This window comes from Haemaphysalis longicornis, unplaced genomic scaffold, assembly GCF_048455015.1.
Source record: "Haemaphysalis longicornis isolate Haplotype H1 unplaced genomic scaffold, Haemaphysalis longicornis Haplotype H1 scaffold_7, whole genome shotgun sequence".
In the NCBI taxonomy this organism is placed as follows: Eukaryota; Metazoa; Arthropoda; class Arachnida; order Ixodida; family Ixodidae; genus Haemaphysalis; species Haemaphysalis longicornis.
In genome coordinates this window covers 52,413,460-52,433,698 of record NW_027526422.1, presented here as the reverse complement: position 1 = coordinate 52,433,698, position 20,239 = coordinate 52,413,460, and the positions used below count along the sequence as shown (strand labels likewise).

At 46.9% G+C, this 20,239-nt stretch overlaps 1 protein-coding gene across 1 annotated transcript in view; it reads left to right on the top strand.

Annotated features, from left to right (window-relative positions):
- The window catches only part of LOC144145629 (uncharacterized), a gene marked incomplete in the record, with an annotated part of 497,754 nt that overhangs the window by 281,045 nt on the left and 196,470 nt on the right, over positions 1-20,239 (top strand).

The window sequence follows — 20,239 nt, the reverse complement described above, 5'->3', positions numbered from 1 at the left end:
GTAAGGGCGCCGTTGCACGGCGCTCTCCTTCCCTTACGATGCACTGAATGCTAAAGCATTAGTGCTCAATTGGGGGACATAACATATATACCGGATATGTAGACGGTGTCCCCAGAGTCCATCGGCCATATACATCGCGTAGAAGGCACCGCATTCATTTTGTGCACGATAATATATATATATATATATATATATATATATATATATATATATATATATATATATATATATATAGTCAGGTAAAAGATAAGAACAACTTTGCGGTTAACTTGTTTATTATAAATTAGTCCGACAGTTTCGGAAGTGGAACTTCCTTCCTCACGGACAATTGTGGGATTGTTCCTGAGGAAGGAAGTTCCACTTCCGAAACTGTCGGACTAATTTATAATGAACAAGTTAACCGCAAAGTTGTTCTTATCTTTTACCTGACCGTTTCTTCTGGCCCGTTGCAAAACTCATCAAAATCTTTATATATATATATATATACTTGCGACAAACATGGACAATTACTGCTTCCGCATTAATATAAATGATTGTATGAACGTGCACGCCCGCACGACAGCCTCGGTTAGGGACTGGAGGTCGCCAGCGGCCCGTTCGAAGGTCAGCTGTCGACAGCACTGGCCAATGAATAAGACCGCCGACCTCTTTCGTGCGCTTAGCGCCGTCTCTGGCCTGATACGCTCGGTACTAGCAGACCAGTCGTCGATGTTCTCTCCGTTGTTGGCATGCCCACGTTACAATGATAACCTGCACACTCTGGTCGTATCTCTCTCTCTCTCGACATTTACTTCGCACCCAGTTGCCCCTTTCCAGTGCGTTGGGTTTGCTCTAGTCGATAACCGGGCTTCCTCGAGTTGACCTCGAGGTCTTTCTCGTTAACCGGCCTGTCTCCTTGCGCCGTTAAACGTGCTAAATCAGACGCGTGGGCGGTAAAAGATGCCACCGTCGCGTACGACGGAAATAACTTACAACGGCTGCCATTATTTCGCTCTTTCGGACCGTGCGCATCCCGTGGGCGGCTCTTTTAAATTGGCCGCTTCGAAATTCGCCCTCAACGCACCACGAAAGAGGTACTAATTTGCGTCTCTTTGTGTGTAGGGCATTTGAGGTGGATACTATTAGTCCCGTTTCTGATACTTCGTCTCCATGAGTAGCAGTTTCTATAAGCGAGCGACAACGGTGAGCGCAAATTTCCGTACGAAAACGGAGGCCCTTCCCGGTGAAGCAACACGGCTTTGGCTTCCGACATGGCTTCCGAACAAGCCCTTTTCTTCATCGTCTTCCGCGGTCCGCTGGAACAAGTAGTTCCCGCATTCGGGCATAGATGGCGCCACCGCAGCACTAAAGGCGCATTTAAGTAGAGCCTCTTCTGCTGTTCGTGCACCTTGATCCTTTCCCTCCGCTTCTTCGCTTCCGTCTTGTCCTCTCCGCTTCCCCCCCCTCTTTTTTTTTTTTTTCTTTGCCGCGATTCTCTGTGCTCGTTTCTCCTTCGCCGTTTCTCTCTGTGCTTTCCGATGGTATGATGGATAAGGTGTGAGGGTGGGATTCGAGATCTGAGCAAACCGAAACGTCTTTGTTTTTGTGCTTGCTTTTACGTGTTTTTTTTTTAACCTCCGGAGTCTCCCCGCTGTCGAACTGCTGTAATACGGATCGCGGTTGGATTCTCGAAGAGCTGACAAAATATAGCGATCGTGAGAAAGGGCGTGGCTCGACAGCGCATTAGCGCAGCTTAGCCGGCGTCGCAACTAATAGTAGTCCCAGTAAAGACAGTTGCGAAGAAGCGTTAGCGGCTGTGGGTATCCTTAGTGCAATGGTCCCGGCAAATATTATAGTGCGTTCGGTTATTCTACGTACCTCGATTGCATGCTTCATTGATATGTTTTTTTTAACTCGACGTTTAAAATTTGAACACGGAATCGAAAAGAAGAATGCAGAAACACCAAAGCCGGTATTGTCATGCACCGAGCTTTTGTAGGTCGGCTTCACTTGTGCACACGTGTGCATTGCTGTGAAGACATTTCTGCGTGCCTCATATGCGCAGTTTGATACCCAAGTGGGGACGCCTACGGCCTTTTAAGTGCAAGGACATTAGGGGCTCGCCTTGTCGTCGTAGCTCGCTCGCTGTTACGCTGCTCGATGTCAAGCTACTGCCGGAATCAGGCGGCGCAGCGAGATAACGGACTCAAGTAGAGCCACACGGCGTACCGCAGGTGCGCAACACAAAGGCTTCGAAAAACAAGCGTTTATATAGTCTTAACCGTTCGAAATTTGTGAACCGCTGGCGTTTGTCATACACCTCCTCAATGTTTGGCGCAAAGAAAACTGCAGGTACATTTGAGGCAAAATATGCGTAATTAACCGACGGCCCTTGCGTTCATTGAGTTAGGAATGCTCGCTGGGTTCGTTTTGCAATTGTAAGCGAAAAAAAGTGGCAGTGAAAAAAATAAAATGGCGCGTTACAAAGTGCGCAGTAAGGCGTCGGCACGTGCGGGATGAAAATCAAGCACAGAAAGAAGAGAACTTCCACTGGTGCTGTTTCAGGCAGGGGGTGCGCGAGGTCTGCGAAGGCGGGAAATTTGAAATGCGTTGGACAAACCTTCGTTCAATGCATCAGGAGAGGATTGGGACAGGGCGGCGAAGAGCGTGATGGGTGGTAGCAGTGAGCGAATAACGGCGCCACAGCCCATTATGGCTAATCACTGCTCTGCACTTGCAACAGCTCTCACGTCGAGTGGAACGGCTTTAATTTTTATTAAAAGTTCCCGTAAGACCCCATGTAACCTAAGAAGCGCTATACAGAGAGCCCCTTTAATGTCATCTTCACTATATGCATAAATGCCTTGCCTGGAAGATATCTTTCTAAGGGAAGTATAAGAGGTCTTGTATGAAATTAGGAAGACTGTACGGCCTTATAATCAATACCTTCGTAATACTACATTTGTTATTAAAGCGTTATACAAATATCTTCCTTTAAAAGCGGCTTCAGTCTCATATACAAGTGCACTGCTGGAAACACGTTTTCTGGGGAAAATAGGGTGCCATATCAAAGTATGAAGGCCCTGGTGTCTGTTATTAACAGCATTTTCGTACTCTGTGAGAGAGTGGCGCCTCAAGCGTTATTTCCTCATTGAGACCATGTAGAAATGCTAAAAGGGGTGGTAAAGACAAAATCCAAGTTCGGTTCATTAGGAAAACTACTTTGTCTCAATAACAGTGATTCCAATTGTATCGCGAACATCGAACCAATGATGAAGATATTAAACAAACCGTGCTAAGCAGTTACGACTGCCTCGCCGCTTTCCGGCAACTTTTTTAAGACGGCCCCGAATCTTTTTTGTGCGATTGGTGACCGCCGAACTAACCATTCGCTAAGACACATGACTGGAGACTACAGTAGTGGGGCATCTGGTTCCGCCTGATCGCACCACTGATACTAGCGTGCAGTTAACACACAGATACATTTTTAGTGGCGGCCCATAACACGCCACTCCGGCCTATTGGTTGTATTCACTGCCGAGGCACGCGTGCGGAGAACCGTGCGAGTGCGCCGTCACTGGTTACGTCGGGATCCACGGGATGGAGGTACTTGTCCGTGCTAAGCACATGAGGTGTGTTGGACGTTTAAAACTCTACCCCACGGAACGTAAAGTAATGCCTTGACTCCGATGTGAGTGCGATTAATAACATCTTTGTTGACACACCACCGTTGAAAATCGGGTTGAAACGGAGCAGACGACGCAAGCCGGTATTTCTTTTATTTTTTTTTTTTTGCAGCGTGCGGGCGCAGTGGCAGAAGCCACGCAATGTCTGTGGCACTTCGGCCATGTCCGTGGCCGTTTCTAGTGTTGCCAAGCGAAAGAATCGACAGCGAAACTTTTCAGTGAATACCATCTATATTATTCCACTGCAGCGCAAAATTTGGAAGTTTTTCAAACTTCATTCGTTTTTTTTGTTGTTGTTAAAAGGCGTCTTTTGGGGCTGGAGTATGACTCAGTGAAGTACTGAAGCATCGTTCTTTCAAATTAAACAAACTTGTATTTTGTCTTTCTTGGCCCTTTTAGCATTCTGGAATTTTTCCGTGAGAAGTGAACGTGAGAGTGCTAACTGATATACCACACTACCGTGATCTGATCTCAACAAAGCCGCTTTCCGGTTTGCCGGCAGGCGACGCGGAATCAGAATCAATGGTCTGTTTTATTTTTCACGCATCAGACAATCGAAGTGTGTAGCTTTACTGCCTTTCACCATTAAAAAGTACTGCGTGGTCACCCAAGCGCGATGAACTTCCCGCCCTGGTGAACATTATCAACCCTATTTTAACGCTCCTTGGAAATGTTAGACGGGCAGTCCCCTTATGCTACCGTGGCGGTGATGAATTCGAACGTCGGTCTTCATCACTTAATCAGCCAAGGGAGGAGCCGGGGTTTCGGGATCCAATTATGGCGGACCTAAAGAGTGGTGTCGATAGCAATGATGCTGTCGAACGAATGTAATTTCCCCGTGTCACAATTAATTACTATTCTTCTAGACTACGTATTACGTTACCTCTGCGTAATAAGCTACCTTTTCCCCCTCTCTCTCACTCTGTTGTCCTAATGCAATTATTTCTCCTTTTATGGTGTTTGTTTGTTATGTCTGCCGCATCTTGGAAATGAGAGAAAAAAAACGGCCACCAAATAGATGAGTACAGGGTGCTTAGCAGCTCCTCGAGTCGCTATAACAGGGCACTGTCCCGCAGGGCGATCTAGAGGGGTCCGGGCTGCGCGTAATTTTTGTCGACGTCCACGGAAAACAGCGCGGAGGGCAGTATAGTTAAAGCGTGATTAATGAAACACCAGGCTAGGCTGCCGCTGGCGAGGCTATAGAAATTCCCCGCGCGCAGCGACGGTGGATGCCCCTGTGTAACACGTGGGAGCCAGTGACGCGGCTGGCGCCGCTAACGATGAATGGGGACTGCTCGCATCACTGCCCACGACCAGCCGCCACAGTGTCGCGTGCGAAGGGACGCATCCGCCATTTAGGCGTGCATGTGACGCATGTTCTGATCGGTGGTTTCAAATCAGGTTCGGGCTGATGTTCGGCGACAGGACTCGGTACGCGGTTTTATGTGCGACCAATACGTGATGGGCTTAATAAGGTAGGGAACATTTGGAACGTTTACTGTAAACTCCTTAAATATTATACACGGTTTGGTATATGCAAACTGACACCCGGTTTAAACGATGATTTCTTACGCATAGTACAGCGAGTTGTTCAGCTAGTTGGCATTGCATTTTTAAGGGTGTAAAAAATGCGCGTGAGAGACAAGACAATAAGAAAGGGACAGGACGGGCGCAGTTTCAATTTCTCACGCAGTGTCATGCAGTGTGAAGTCACAGAGACTGCGAACGGGCAACTGGGTCTCTATCCTCTTGATCATCGGCACATTATGCCGACCTCTTGAATTTTCCCATTGTAGCAAGCAGTGGACCTGAAAGACTTATTTTTTATTTATTTATTTGATACCCACAGCACCGTAAGGCATTACAGTGGGGGAATACAACATGATTACAAGACAGAACACAAGCTCAATTTGCAGTAAGTACGGAACAGTCTAACCAGCTAGTAGCAAGTATACTCAATACACAATGGAACGCAGACTGACATAAATGTACGAAAAATCCTAGCGGGTAACATACAATAAGACGAAAACAAATCCTTCGTAAAGTATTTACTTGTTTGGTTTCCCGGCGTTTGTACTTTTTTATTTTGTTCCTTAGTTGGCCTTGTGCCAGTGGACCCAATCACCATTATTAGTCCCTTTTTTGATGGCCTTTTGTTCCCCGAAGTAACGCGTACCAACGCGCCGTGCTGTAGTCAAGCGCTCACCTTACGGGATCCCTCTTAACACGAGTCCCCCTGCATCGAAAAAAAAAAAAAAAACCTTGGCGCACATAGCGTGCTTCCGTGTCCGTTTTCTTTTTTTTTTTTTTTTTGCCTTGCCTAAAATTCAGTACAGTCACGTGACCTTCCGATCCCCGGTACCTGAATCGCGATTCCATCGCGGATCTCCAGGCTCATGACGGCCGCTCCAGAACAAGGCTCTGCTTAGGGAGAACGACAGAAACACATTTTATGGCCATCTTCGCTCCGGCGAGGTGCCGGAGAAGTGTATGGATCGTACACCAGACAGGAACATAGATAAGAACCTGGGACGGTGCGTGGATCACGCTGGTGTACACATCCGTATTTTTTTCTGTGCTCAGTTGTGAACATCGAGTAGAAATACAGAGTTACAACAGACAATAAGGGAGGATAAAAAAGGAAGGAAACGATTTTGTTGCGCTTCAAATGCGTATCCTTCGCGCGACCTTTGATTTCACCGCGCGCTCAAAGCAGGAGGCGACATGAAAAAAAAAAGAAGAAGAACAGGGTGGGGGTAAGCAAAACTTTTCTTTTGGTTGCACAAAAGCTTGTTCATTCGCGTAACATCCTCCATTCATCCTCCGCGTCGGCAACAATACCGCCGCCGCGCGATTCTTATTTTCGATGTTGCCACCGATTCCACGCAGTCGTCGTTGTACCTGCTCTCTCTCCTCACGGAAGACTCCGCCACGCTGCGATTATGATCTAGAATCCGCGTCCCGCACTTGCGGGTCAGTGCGTTTTGAACTTCGCGCTCTTCTTTGTTCTTTCGTGTGCACCTACTTTTCGCCCTTGCGTGGCGCTAGAAGGTCTTCGTAATGACCTGCTGCTCAATGAAGCTCACAGCGAAAAAGAAAAATGTTTTCACGAAAACGACCAGCTCTGCATGTCGAACGGGTGAAGGGCGTAAGGCAAGGTACAGGATGGAACAAGGTCCAAGGGGGAGGTGTTACGACCATGTATGCTCCTACGTTCCTCTCAAGCCCCCCAAAAAAGAAAAACGATGGTGAGAAATCACGAGTTGTCCCGCACAGTGGGCACCGTGCCCCCATCGCGCGCGCGCAGTCGGGCGCCTCGCAAGCAGGTATTAAAAAAAAAAGCGCCTTGGAGGAGGAGTAGCGAACGACACGGGAGCGTCGTTGTTATCGCGAGGCGCGAACAGGAGCTTCCCTATCGGGGGCATCCATCTGCGAGTCAATCGTGTTCGCACGTTTAGGCACGTACGCTGCTACAAAACGGTTTCGGGTTGTGATGTGCCGTGCGTTTTCATCGGTCGTTGCGGGCGCGGTGCGTATATGGTCGCCGGACAACGTCCTTTCTTCTCTCTCTTTTTGTTTTTCGCGCCATTACTACGTTTTCTGCTCGTGCGCGGCGTGAAGAGGCGTGACACAGCAGCCGCCTCCGATGCCAACAGTTGCACTCTGCCGTGGACGTGGTCGCGCTTTCTACCGCTTGTTTGCGTATTTTATTTTATTCCGGGTGGCTAAATGGTGGAGGGCGCGGGCTAATGCGTCGGTGAAATGGATGGGTATGCATGAACGGAAATCCTGATAGTATCCCCTTACACGCTGAAACCGACAACACGGCCCCACTGCGTCCCTCCACTTGGAGTGGCTGTACAGTGATCCTGGTCTCCATACAACGTCCTGAAACCTCGAAAATAACCCTGAGGAGGGGGGCGCTGACGGGGAGCCAATATTACGCGTTGAGGACTTTTTTTTGTGTGTATTTTGTAACATGCAGAACGCCACGGTTGCATTGCGTGGTGCCACGGTAGATACTGAACTTCGGGTAAAATCGTATGCTCAACATCGTCATTTCCCGAAGTTAACTGTTGATTGGTGAATTGAGTGCATAGTAGAAAAGCTTAACCACGGGGTCGTCAGACACTGTAGGGATACATGGGGTTTTATGTAGGCTCGGGGGCCTATAGGTTTTCATGTAAGCTCACTTATATTTGCCCTAAGAATGTCTTACTAGCAAAGCACTTGGTATAAAAAAGAAGCCAACTTTAAAGCGCTTGGTTTATAGCGCTTTATAACTACACACGGGTGCTGTAGGAGGTATTTAATAGAAGGCCTTAGGGAATTCCTTCTCTGCTATCAAACTGGTGATATGGCTCTTGAAAAAATGTCTCCCCAGCAATGCATAAGTGTAGCAGTGAAGGCAACTTTAAAGGGGCTTGGTGTACAGCAGCTACGGGTTGCGCAAGTTTACACCGAAATTCCCACTTGGCAGTTAATAGAACTTTTTTTCTTGTACTACTTAAATTTTCAGTACAGGCATAACTGTGGTAATCTCTACTATAAACGTTGACACTGCAATCTTTACCAGGAACTTCAGATGAAATTACGCAACGTTCCCGCTTTGTGACAGTGTTAGATACACTGCCCATCAGACGCAAAAAAAGTGGAAAAAGCCATTCACGCAGTGAGATTCGGGTTGTACTACATCCGGGGCACTTCATGCAGCGGAATATGCTCGCACATGGATAATGCCTACGTCGTGCTGGGTTCACTTGAGTTGAAACAACATTACAATAGGGGAAAATTGCATGCCGGTGAACTTACTAAAAAGTGTCCCTGATAAATGACAAGTTAGTTGCTTTGAGGGAGGTTGTAATCTAGTAGGATCTCGTATAGCTCGCATGTCCAAACAACTTGCGGTTTCTCTACTGAGCCGCAGCAGAAGGACCGTGCCCCACAGACCTTTCTTCTAATATTAAACATCATCATAGACATTGGTTTTTCTGTTCTGCTTCCTCTGCGAAGGCAGTCACCGTTAAGCACCTAAATTGAGCTCGATACTTTTCATCCGGCCTCCGAACACCGTACAGATAATAAATTCGCAAAACCACCGGAAGGAAGGAAGAAAAGATGTAGAAGGTAGGCAGGAAAGTTAACCTGGCTAGAGCCTAGTTTGCCATCCTGCACGTGGGAAAGGAAAAATAGGAAAAAAAAAGACAACGGAGAGAATGAAGAAAAGTTGGAGCACACAGGTATGCCCAGCGCACTAAACGTTCAAGTTCAGTGATTGACACTGAAGGCTTTTAGTCTATAGTCTAGAGTTTAAGTTCGTCGCCCCTAGTAAGCGTAAGAGTTCCTTATTCGCCTTCTGAGCGGTTGACAGAGAGGGCCAGTAGCGCAGAATCTTCTCCTCCGAAAATGGCCGCCGAGAGTCCAGGTTCCTCAATGCTGACGACAGCTTTCTTCCAGACGAGTAGCGTGGGCACTCGCATAAAACGTGGCGTATCGCCTCCGATGTGCCGCACGTTTCGCACTCCGCCCTTGCTGCCATTTCTATCAAGTACGAGTAAGCATTTGTGAATGCCACCCCCAGCAAGAGACGGCAAAGAAGAGTTGCGTCAGACCGTGGGAGTCTTAGTGGAAGGGGACGTTGCAGGTGCGGGTCAGGGACACCAATGCGCGCACATGTGAATTCTTCCGTAGTCCATTGGGACATTGCGGTTTCCCGGGCAAGTATGCGGAGGGCCGCAGCTGCGTCCGACCTAGAAAATGGAATGAGTGCAGTCATCGCTTTTTGATGCGCCACAGAGTATTAAACAAAATTCAACAGGCCAATCTTGTACATGAAATGTGCGTTCATTTTATAGGCTCATCGAGCAGCCGTTACTACGGCGTATAAAGCTCTCGATGTTCAACAGCTTTACCATCTGAAGGTGAGGATGAGTGCTCCGCCGTTCGCACGACGTCAGCTTTGACAAAGAGTAACGACGTCTTCAAAGTTCGTCTTCACACGCTACGCGCGTGAACGGGCTATAACGGATAATGCGAAAACTGAGAAACGACGCCACCTTTTTTTTTTCCCAACCACCGTCAAAAAAGTGTGCTTTAATCGTCCTGGGGCACGGAAGTATCGATACTATCGTTGTATTACCCGGGATGTGCCCAGACTAATCACTAAACAAGCCGTCTCATCAGAATAGCTACGTTGTAGTTTTTTTTTTTTTTTTAACATCGATCGGGTTTGACCCAGTCTTCTTTTCTTGCCTTTTTCTAGGTACAGAGGGGGCGGGGGGCGGAAGATTATGAGAGGTGTACACAAAGGTACACACTGCACTCCCGGTAATCGCGCTATAATACGAGCAGAAAGCAAAAATGATCAGCATTCGTGAAACCTCCCAAGACCAGCCATTTTCCGCATCAGGGGCGCTTACCGTGGAGCGTGGGTATACGCATACAATGCGCGAGACGCCCATAAAGCACGTCCCGTTATTATCGAGCCTCACCATCAGCCATTTTTAATCGGCCGCCTCGGACAACAATGGATTGCCTGTCGTTACCTGCCGCGGCGTTAGCAGCGTCTGAGCCGCTCTGCCACGCCTGGGAGCCGTCGCATGCGATGCCTCTTTTGCAGCGCTGCTCAGCGGGGATCGTCTCTACGGTGGTGTGAGAAAGGTTTAACCTTTTAGCGCTCGCGCCGATGCCCGTACATGCCTGACTGAACCGCCGCGCCGGGGCTAGGCGTTAAAAAGAAAGAAAAACGGGACAGCAACGCGCCGGGGCGCGCAAAACATCGCACCCAATCAGGCACGCGCAGGTATATCGGACGCGTGATACACACAATCGATCACAGCAGCCCGTGCGAGATTCTCGGCTTCAGTGTCGGACAAGCCCACACCGCTGTGTAGTGCCGTTATTTCGTTTTTTTTTTTCCTACGCTTCGATCTCGCTAGCGAGAAAAAAAAAATTGGGGCTTGGATATCGAACAATGAAAAAGAAGCTTCAGCGGCACGTATGGGCTCGCATACAGATGCCGAGCGGAGGAGAAGGCTTAAGGGGTGTCGAACATCGGAGTACAATGTTGTACCCATTGCGCTCATCGGTCAAAAAACGCTTGCGCAAAGCGGCAGAAAACATTAAAAAATAAAGAAGAAAAAACGTGTTCATTCGGATCTACGTATTCTGGCCAGGGCCCCTGGATACATAGAAGCGGAATTGGTTAATAATTCATTTCCTCTTGTATCTCCTCTGCGTTGTACTTCAGCGCCGACAGGTGGAACGAATTATTCGTTAATGCGTGCTTAGCGACGCGAAGGATTAACATCCGCTTGCAGCATTCAGCACCGTGGATTCGTGAAAAGGAAAGCATAGGGGAGAAATCCGCATAGCGTCCAATGTGCTCGTTACCGCACAGCATGGCGAGCGGGGTCGCCCCCTGCTCCTCAGAGGACGTTGTGTTGATAAATGTCGAAATCGCATTATTCTAAAGCTCGCTTGATTCGAAGAGCCTAGCGGCTCCCATTGTAGTGCACGGAGAGCACATTATACCTGCTTTTAATAATATATCGCTTATAACGAAGCCAGTTTCCTGTCCCTAGTGCTTCGTGTTACTCAGGGTTTACTCTATGTGTTTGTGTGCGCGTGTGTATGTATGTATGTATGTATGTATGTATGTATGGATGCATGTATATATATATATATATATATATATATATATATATATATATATATATATTAAATTGATTGAATAGTCACAGAGAAAAACAGCAATTTAATTCTAACGTTCCGACGAGGGTCGAGTCCTTCTCAAAGAAAAAAAACCAGACCCCGGTCGAAACGTTAAAATAAATATAGAGGTTTGGCATATCGTTACCGTGTTTGCGTAACTGTTTACCATGTCACCCGAAGCCGGAGTTTCCGTTTACGGCTGAAAACGGTAAAGGACGTTTTAGTACACCGTTTGCGGTTTGCGTATGCCTGCCACCGTGGTGCAGGTAGCGACATCTGATTACTTAGTCGCGAAGCAAATCACGGATAAGTTTGTTGCTCTTATCTGTTCACTTTCCTTTAAAGTAGCTTAAATATTTCACTTTTTGGATGAAGCATGGAACATTATAGTTAATTTAAGAGTACCGTATCCATCACCTGTAGAGCGTTAAAACAACACTTTGTTGGCGTCATATATGTACTGAGTAGAGTTACAATCAAGGTAAACTAGAATTTACGCCTGCGCTAAATAATTCGGGAAGAAATTCGTAAAATATTTTGTAGTAATTACTCAAACCTTGCTCAGCACGATCGTGGAGGCGCAAAAGCACGTTGCGGCCTCAGAAACGTATCTGAACTATTTAAGGCGAGCGAGGCTTAGCACGAGTATGGGCGGCCATTGTGCTCGCCCGTCTGAAAGAAATGGTCGCTTGTAGTGCTCCTGGTCGTCATTTAACAAGGAGGACGAGATAAACAACAACAACGAAGAATACTTTTATCGGCTTTACCAAGCATGAAGCGCCGATCGCACTGAATTTGCTGTAATCAAGACGCGATGGTACACTCCCTCCGCTCAGGAAGCTCGCTGGTGATGGTAAAATCTGTGCCGGTAAGTTACCGCTCGCCACACCTTTTCGTGCGTGCGCAGTAGACTCCCGCAAGCACGGTAGATGGTAACGTAAACACGGTAACGGTATGATAAAACTCTATAATATTGTTGCTTCTCGCTATGACTATTCAATCGTATACGTAACCTTTAGCCAAGAACACACACACACACTAGATATATATATATATATATATATATATATAGCGAATCAGAATAGGAAATGAGGGGCTCGTTGAAAATAACACAGAAATAAGGGTTGGCAGTCGAGAAAACCTCGGAAAGCAAAGGGGAGGATGTGGTAGATCATTGAAACAGATTAAGAATTTGGGAAGAAAGAAAGAAAGTGAAGAAAAAATGCCCGCCAGGTGGGATCCGAACCCACGACCTCCAGAATACCGGTCTGGTGAGGTTTTCTCGACTGCCAACCCGTATTTCTGTGTTATATATATATATATATATATATATATATATATATATATATATATATATATATATATATATATATATATATATATATATATATATATATATATATATATATATATATATAGAGAGAGAGAGAGAGAGAGAGAGAGAGAGAGAGAGAGAGAGATTTCAAACGACCCCCTTGTGAAGGGCATAAATTTTCCCGCACGCGTTTGTAGCGGCGTGGCGAGATGACCGCAACTAATAACGCGCGCGCGCAAGCGTCCAGTGTGCTGGGCGCACCTTTCTTCTTTTACTTCGTCTATGTCGCGTGCACGGTGCTTCACGTTCACTCATCCCCGCATAAGTTATCCTCATCGCCTTGAGTCCGCTCCCCGCTGATCTAGGGCAGCCGCCATAGCCTCCTGTTATGCTTCGCCCCCGAGAATCGCTCCAATTCCTCGCACGCCGTCCGCGCACGGGGCAGCAGCAGCGGCAGGCCTCCTGTATGGACGCGCGTTTATACGCACCACAGCACGTGCCAAACATAGAGCGCGTTCGCCCCGAAGCCTTTGCATGTTCATCGGCTCGGCTACTTAGCACTCTTTTCGGCCTCTACATAATGGTACTACTAGCAAGCGGCGCGGAGTCATTTATCGCTCACAAGGGGCCCTTGTGTATGCTCCCGAATAGAACTTTACAGGTGCGCGTTCGCGGTATGAAGCGAGAAGCGAAGAATCGGAAACACTCGCGTGCTGCGCACGCGTATAACGTTCGATACACGCACGCGTGCCTGACGTCGCGCGTTTTGAGTACAGCGACGAACCGAAGGGAAAATGATATGGTTCTTTCGGAGCGAGACTAAGCGGATTGTTTCGGCGTTGACGACGGTAGAGCGGTACGACACCACGGGCGCTGCTGCAAAGGCCGTCATTTTAGTAGTCGGCTAAAGGTATGGGCCGCACGTGTATATACATGAAGACAGCCTCTCTGCCCGGCAGTGGTCGAAGGCTATTTTTTTCGGCCCGATTTCGCTCGAAGCTTCGCCTGAGGCGAGGCTGAGCTTGTCGGCCCAGAGAATGAGGTGTGTTTGGGGCCCCTTACGCAAAGTAAGTTTGGGAGTGTCTGTCCAAGTTTGGGCTGCGCGCCTCTGAGCAACACGGGAATCGATGTGTCTATGTTACTCCTTTTGGCCCATTCGCTTCCCGTTCGCATCGACTGAAGACGACAATTAGGCTGCGTTTATACAGATAGCTGTGCGCGACTAGGTTGCGAAAAAATGCAAAAGCTTTGCTTCCTCCTTCGCTATCCTATATAACCTATATATGTTTGTATCCAAATGCTCGCCCCATTTATTAGGGCAGTCCTGTATGGTACCGCTTTAACGGTGCGAACCTAGCTCCGCGTTGGGTCATTATATATTGTCATGTGTAACAGCGACCCCTCCAGGCCGCAAGTCCGCAGGGACTATAACGATGCTGTGAGGACCTACATTCTACACACCCCCCCCCCCCCCCCCCCCGTCATCTCCCCGTTGTTGGTATGTGCTGTGCCAAGTTACGCAGCAGACGACTACCCAGAAGAAGCGCTTCGGGCAGGGGATCGCGTACTGTATGGTTGCCCGCTATATTGAGAGATGTGAGAGGTTGAAAAAAACAAAAACTTTTGAAAGCGCTGTTTTTTTTTAACAGCGCAACTGTTTAGCAAATCGTATTTTTTCGCGCTCGCAGTTAAAAATACCGGGCCTCGCGATTACCGCTCGGCAGTTTACAAAACCACAAAAATGCTGAGCGCGTATGTGTGCGTGCCTCCCGACGACCACCCAGCGTCCCCGGCGCATGTTTGTCATTCCAAGTATACCCACTTAGGGAGATTGGCCAAAAAGAAGCTGCAGCGTTTGCCGTAATCGGGGCAACACTTGCTCGGAAGGAGAAAGACACGTCATAGCGTACGCCTGCCTCTCCATGGTGATGTCCAATAATTATCACTTCCAAAAAAATGAAGCAAGCTCACTCGTGTAGCAACAATGACAAAACTAAAAGTTGTTGTGGCAGTGAAGAAGAAGCAAATCGGCTGCAATCGTGGACTGAAACAGTCGTTATGGTCGTGAAGGTTACGTACAGCTTCGGCACTTTCAAGTTTTACACGGCACTGTGAGCTACCTTCATTTTTTTTTTTTTTTCAAATGGGATAACATTAAAAAATACATACAGAGCTTCTCGGGGAGAATTTCTGGTGATGTGACCAATCTGCAGTGAGGGAAACGCTTTTTGAAATCAATGCCTTGACATGGAATCATGCGCAGATTTTGAGAGCGGAAGCTCTGCTGGGAATTTCATGATGCAGTATGTAACAATTTTATTCTTATCAGTGTTAACAGAAAAATTCATTGGCCACTTAAGTGTCTTAGATGATTTGAAGGCGAAAGCCAGCGATTATCGAACACTTCCTCACTGCCGCATCGTGTTTGCGGTGCCGTCACATTCACCTCTCATGCGGCACGCATCCGCATAATTCTTGTTCCATCATGGCACGGTACCCCGTTAGCGCTGTAGTTGCCGCACTTGGCTGCGGTTCTGGTGACCCGGGTTCAAATCCCATTCGAATCCATATACGTTTCTGTGTACATTATATTCACTTGTTTTCTTTTTACAGCGTCCGTAATTTGATTTCATTCACGTAGTCGCCAGACACTACGATCACTTTTCGCATTTCATGAGGCGTGTACGGCTTTTGCCTTGAGAAGCATGTCGAGATTTCTTATAGATCTGTGGGGAATCGTCTTTTTTTTTTCAATTTTTCCTACTTAAAAAAAACATGAAAAGAACTTGTTTTTTTTTTTTTTTCACGCCCCTAAAAATTTTATGAAAACTTACATCGCTAGCCGTACTGCCAGCCACAGATAAAGACTCGCTCTATCTCACCTCGGCAGTTAGGCACATCGGCCAATAAATATTTCTCTCCCCGCATGAAGCCAGCCTGCGTCCCAGTATGGGCAAGACGCAGCAATCTATATCAAGAGAGAGAGCGAGAGAGAGGAAGGGAGGGGCCGCTTAATTCACGCAGAGCCAGTGGACACACAACCCAATTTAGAAGTCTAGGGCGAGACAGAAGCATCGAAACTGTCATAAAACGAACAATTTATTTCACCATATCGATAGCCAGGGTCGCAATCGTCAAGTAAAATAAAAGCGTAAACGACGCAAAGCTCGACGTTCGTCCATCGATCCCGAAGTGCTGGTTACAGTAATTTTAGAAAATTGGCTGCGTATCTGCTCCTTTCGTTGCAAATGTCGACGCAAGCTGATAGTCGACTTTCGTCCCTGGCAAGTAAATGCATCCCTGCTCTTTCCCGCTCACCTCTCATGCTGCTCCTCCCCCGTCTCATTCCTTCCAAGATAACAGGCCAGAGGTCTGCCCAAGTGTATTTAAATTTACCGCGTTCCACTGCTACAAGTGGGTTGCCTCGATGCCAGCGCTGCCGTACGACGGAGACCCGACTACAACGTTTATAGAACCACGTTGCCCTGCTCCACGAGCGTTCCAAACGGAACATGGAACCTATCTAGTGGAACTTTTCGTTGCAGTTGCCGTTTGATTTTTTTTTTAATTCCGCCAGGTAGTGCGGGCAACAGCAGGTGACGGTGTTCTGCAGTTGATGTAGTGTTTTTTTTTTTTTTTGCTATCGCGAAAAGCAAGCATCTGTAAATATTTTAATAAAGGAACACTGCAAATATCACTCATGTATTGATTTTCTGTTCTTGTTCAACATTGTTGACAAGTGTGAAAATTAACACCGGACTTAGACATTTAGATTTGGCTTTGAGTGTATAAGACTATTGCGCAGCATCTGGTTTACTTTAGCCGGCTGGCTGAATCGAGCGACAGACAGAAAACCCAAAATTTTCCCGTTCAAGTAACCCAAGAAAGACTATCGTCTTAAAAAGGAACAAAGTAACCTAGAATAACCAAGCGGCGCCTCCTCCCATCGAGCACCACCACTCGCATTCACCTCAGTGAAACGACTTTCAGTGTTTCGTCTTCATTTGTTTAGTAAGAGATACCCTTGCCGGTTTTTTAAAGGGGTCTCCCTCTGTATCACTCCGTTTGTGAAAGAAATGTGAAGTACACAACACAACAATGTCGACCTCAGTACACGACGTACATACATATAATATATACATGCATACATACATACATACATACATACATACATACATACATACATACATACATACATACATACATACATACATACATACATACATACATACATACATACATACATGCATACATACATACATACATACATACATAAATGTATACTGCATAGGTACATACGTACATACATGCATGCAGTATACATACATACATACATACATACATACATACATACATACATACATACATACATACATACATACATACATACATACATACATACATACGTGCATACATGCGTACGTGGATACACGCGTACATACCCACATACATACATATATTATAAGCACAAGTGTAGGCAAACACGTGAGCACGTACTCGGGTCCGCTGAAACGTGCGTACATACACAATCGGGCTCAAAAAATCGTCCTGGTCTGAAACATCATTGCCCTTTTCACCCTCCCTCGCGCGAAGGGCACGCCAGAAGATGAGGAAGTCGACAGGCCCGTGCACAAGTTATCACGGCGTCATCGGGCGCCGGCGATAAGCTCCGATGGCGTGCTCCCGAGGTCACACGTGTCGGGAGAAAGGCGAAGCCCCTTCCACCACCCTGCAGGTCCGTCTATTACGGGAAGTCACAGTTCGCGCGCGGTCGCCGCCGTCTCGCTCTTCGTCTAATTTTAAGTTGACACACATTGATAACATTGACGCTTCGACCTGCCCTGTGGGAAAGTTATTTGCTCTTCTTTCCTCGTCCTACATACTGCTTTCTCCTGTCCGCTGATGCTTCTTTTTTGTTTCCGCCTGCTCCTAATGATTCGCCTGCCGCTTCAAAATATGATGGAACTTGTTCGGGTTTTTCCTCTAGTGCCCTCCTCATGCCCTCACCCCCCGCACGCGAACGCTTTTTCTTTTGTTGTCATAGCGCTATAATGTAGCCTTCTTGTTACACAAGGCGCCATTGAACCCTTTGCGGTAAACTGCCTCCGTCGTATGTTTTCATGTTACAAGAGTGGACGCAGAGCACAGGGCGTGTGTGTATACGGGAAGACGTATGGCCCAAAGCGATAGCTTAGCGATTGTTGCCTTGCTATGTCGCTATATTGTGGATATTCAAACAAAGCATCCTATGCGGCCCACAGACGGTGCAATATTGTCCTCATGGAGGTCCTATGCTCGACATCTTCTACCACGCCGTTTTGTCCTGAGAGGTCGGCCGTCTTGCTCTTTTGCAGGGGTGAGGGGGTCAAGCGAGTGCCGTTGTGCTTGCTTAGCCTGACTCTCATGATGTTGCATCATGACACGAATAGCCGAGGGCAGGCCTTACAAACCAAAACCAGAGCGCCCTTTCCATAAGCCGAGTCTGCAGCAACATTGGGATACGCCAATATGAACAACTTGCGCACAAAAGAGCAGTATTTATTGTAATTATTGTAATTGAGAATACGAGCCCCAGGAATGATGATGTGGAAGGGTGTGAGAAACAGATGAGGTACGACATGATGATGATAATGGTCGTGAGAAGCAGTCGAAGTGCAAGGTGGATTGTACACGAAAGTAACAGTCACCTTCCATGTGTCCTTAAAGCGAGCACTATCGCAGCGCGCACACAAATGCTCACAATATATATATATATATATATATATATATATATATATATATATATATATATATATATATATATATATATATATATATATATATATATAATTCTTATCACATAGGCACCAACTTGTGTCTATTGGAAAATTTTGTAGCAGCTCGACGGAAATTAAAGCTGGCGTCCCTCAAGGTTCAATTTTAAGTCCGTTACTATTTAACTTATATTTCAATGATTTATCTGATGTTGTGAACGTCAAATTATATCAGCACGCTGATGACACTGCCCTTGTTTCCTAAGCTCGAAATTGCACTGACACGATCTCTTCTTTACATGGCAACAACACAGGTGATGAACTGGTTTCAGAATAATGTGGTCGTTATCAATGTGTCCAAAACTCGACTAATCTGTCTCCACAACCCTATGAAGCAAATTACCATATCGTCCCAATTATATTTGAACACATGAAGTTGCAATCCTTGTTCGTGTAACCCTGTGCAATACGCCCGTTCAGTTGAATACCTTGGTGTTTTCCTCGAGAGTGATTTATCCTGGAATTCTCATTTCGCACACGTTTGTCAAAAACTTCGCGCAGTGTCTTGTGTTTTGCGCAATATTAAATTCTACATACCATTGTCTGTCCGAAAGCTCGTAGTTCATGCCCTATGCTGCAGTGTAGTCCGGTATGGGATATCTATATATTGTCATAGCGCCCAACATTTGGTAAACCGGGTCAATTCCATCCTTCGTGGTATTCGGAAGAGTGTTGCTTATGATCTCTCCCCCAAATGAGATGTGTTCAAAATCTTGTCATTACCAGATTTCAATTCTCTGCTGTTCGAAACCGTTGTCTTAAAAAACATTTTTGGCACAGCCACTACAAAATTCACTATGTGCCTGCTCGTTGCCTGAGACCTAAGAATCGTTATGTTACACCCCGCGGTAATACAAGATACGATAGAAGACTCCGTAACTACTATGTCCCTGCAATGTTTAATTCACTCCTCACCTGCATTCTAGAAGTTAAAACGAAACGTAGTCTCAGAAAGGCTCTTAGACACATTAACGCATGATCGGAATCCTGTGATGTTTCCGAACTTTTATTTCATTGTTGTTTTTGTGCTAATTAGTTGCTACAGATGGCTCTGTCGCTGTCTGTCGGCTTTGGCAGGCCCGTCTCTTGTATTGTATTGCACTCATGCCATCAATGAAGTATTATATATATATACGACAGTCAACTGTGGCACCACACTGCTTCAAGAAGTCTAGACCTAAAATCACAGCGTGAGTTGACCGCGGCAATACTGCAAACTCCGCCCTCTGAATGTGTGGCCGCCAAACGAAACAGTCACTGAGCAGATTCCAAGTGGGCATAGGGACTCACCACCAACACCTTGAAATGTTACCATTTTGTCCCAGTGAAACATTACTTTGCGGCCAAGACAGGATTTAAACGCAGAACTCATTACTGACACTGTTGCGCCCGTATCGATCAGAGCCATCGTTCGGGTGCCATCGACTAATACCTCCACTGTGTTTTTTAGCATTGATGCAGGCGAAGGTAGTTCCCAGTTAGGCTGTCCGGTAAGAGGCATTTCACGTGACAGTTGTGCCGCGGCCTCACCTCCATTGGCCGCGCTGGCTAGTTTTCCGGCGGCGGTGACCGACGCCGGGGTGATGGTGAACGCCGCTGTCGTGAAGCGGGTGGGGTTAAGCTGCGGTCAGAAGCCGGTGAATCGCGAAGCGGTGGTGCCTCGGAGAACTAAGCTGTTGGCAGGCGAGTGTCGTAGCGGGCATTTCGAGCGTTCGGGCGGTTCCACATGGGAG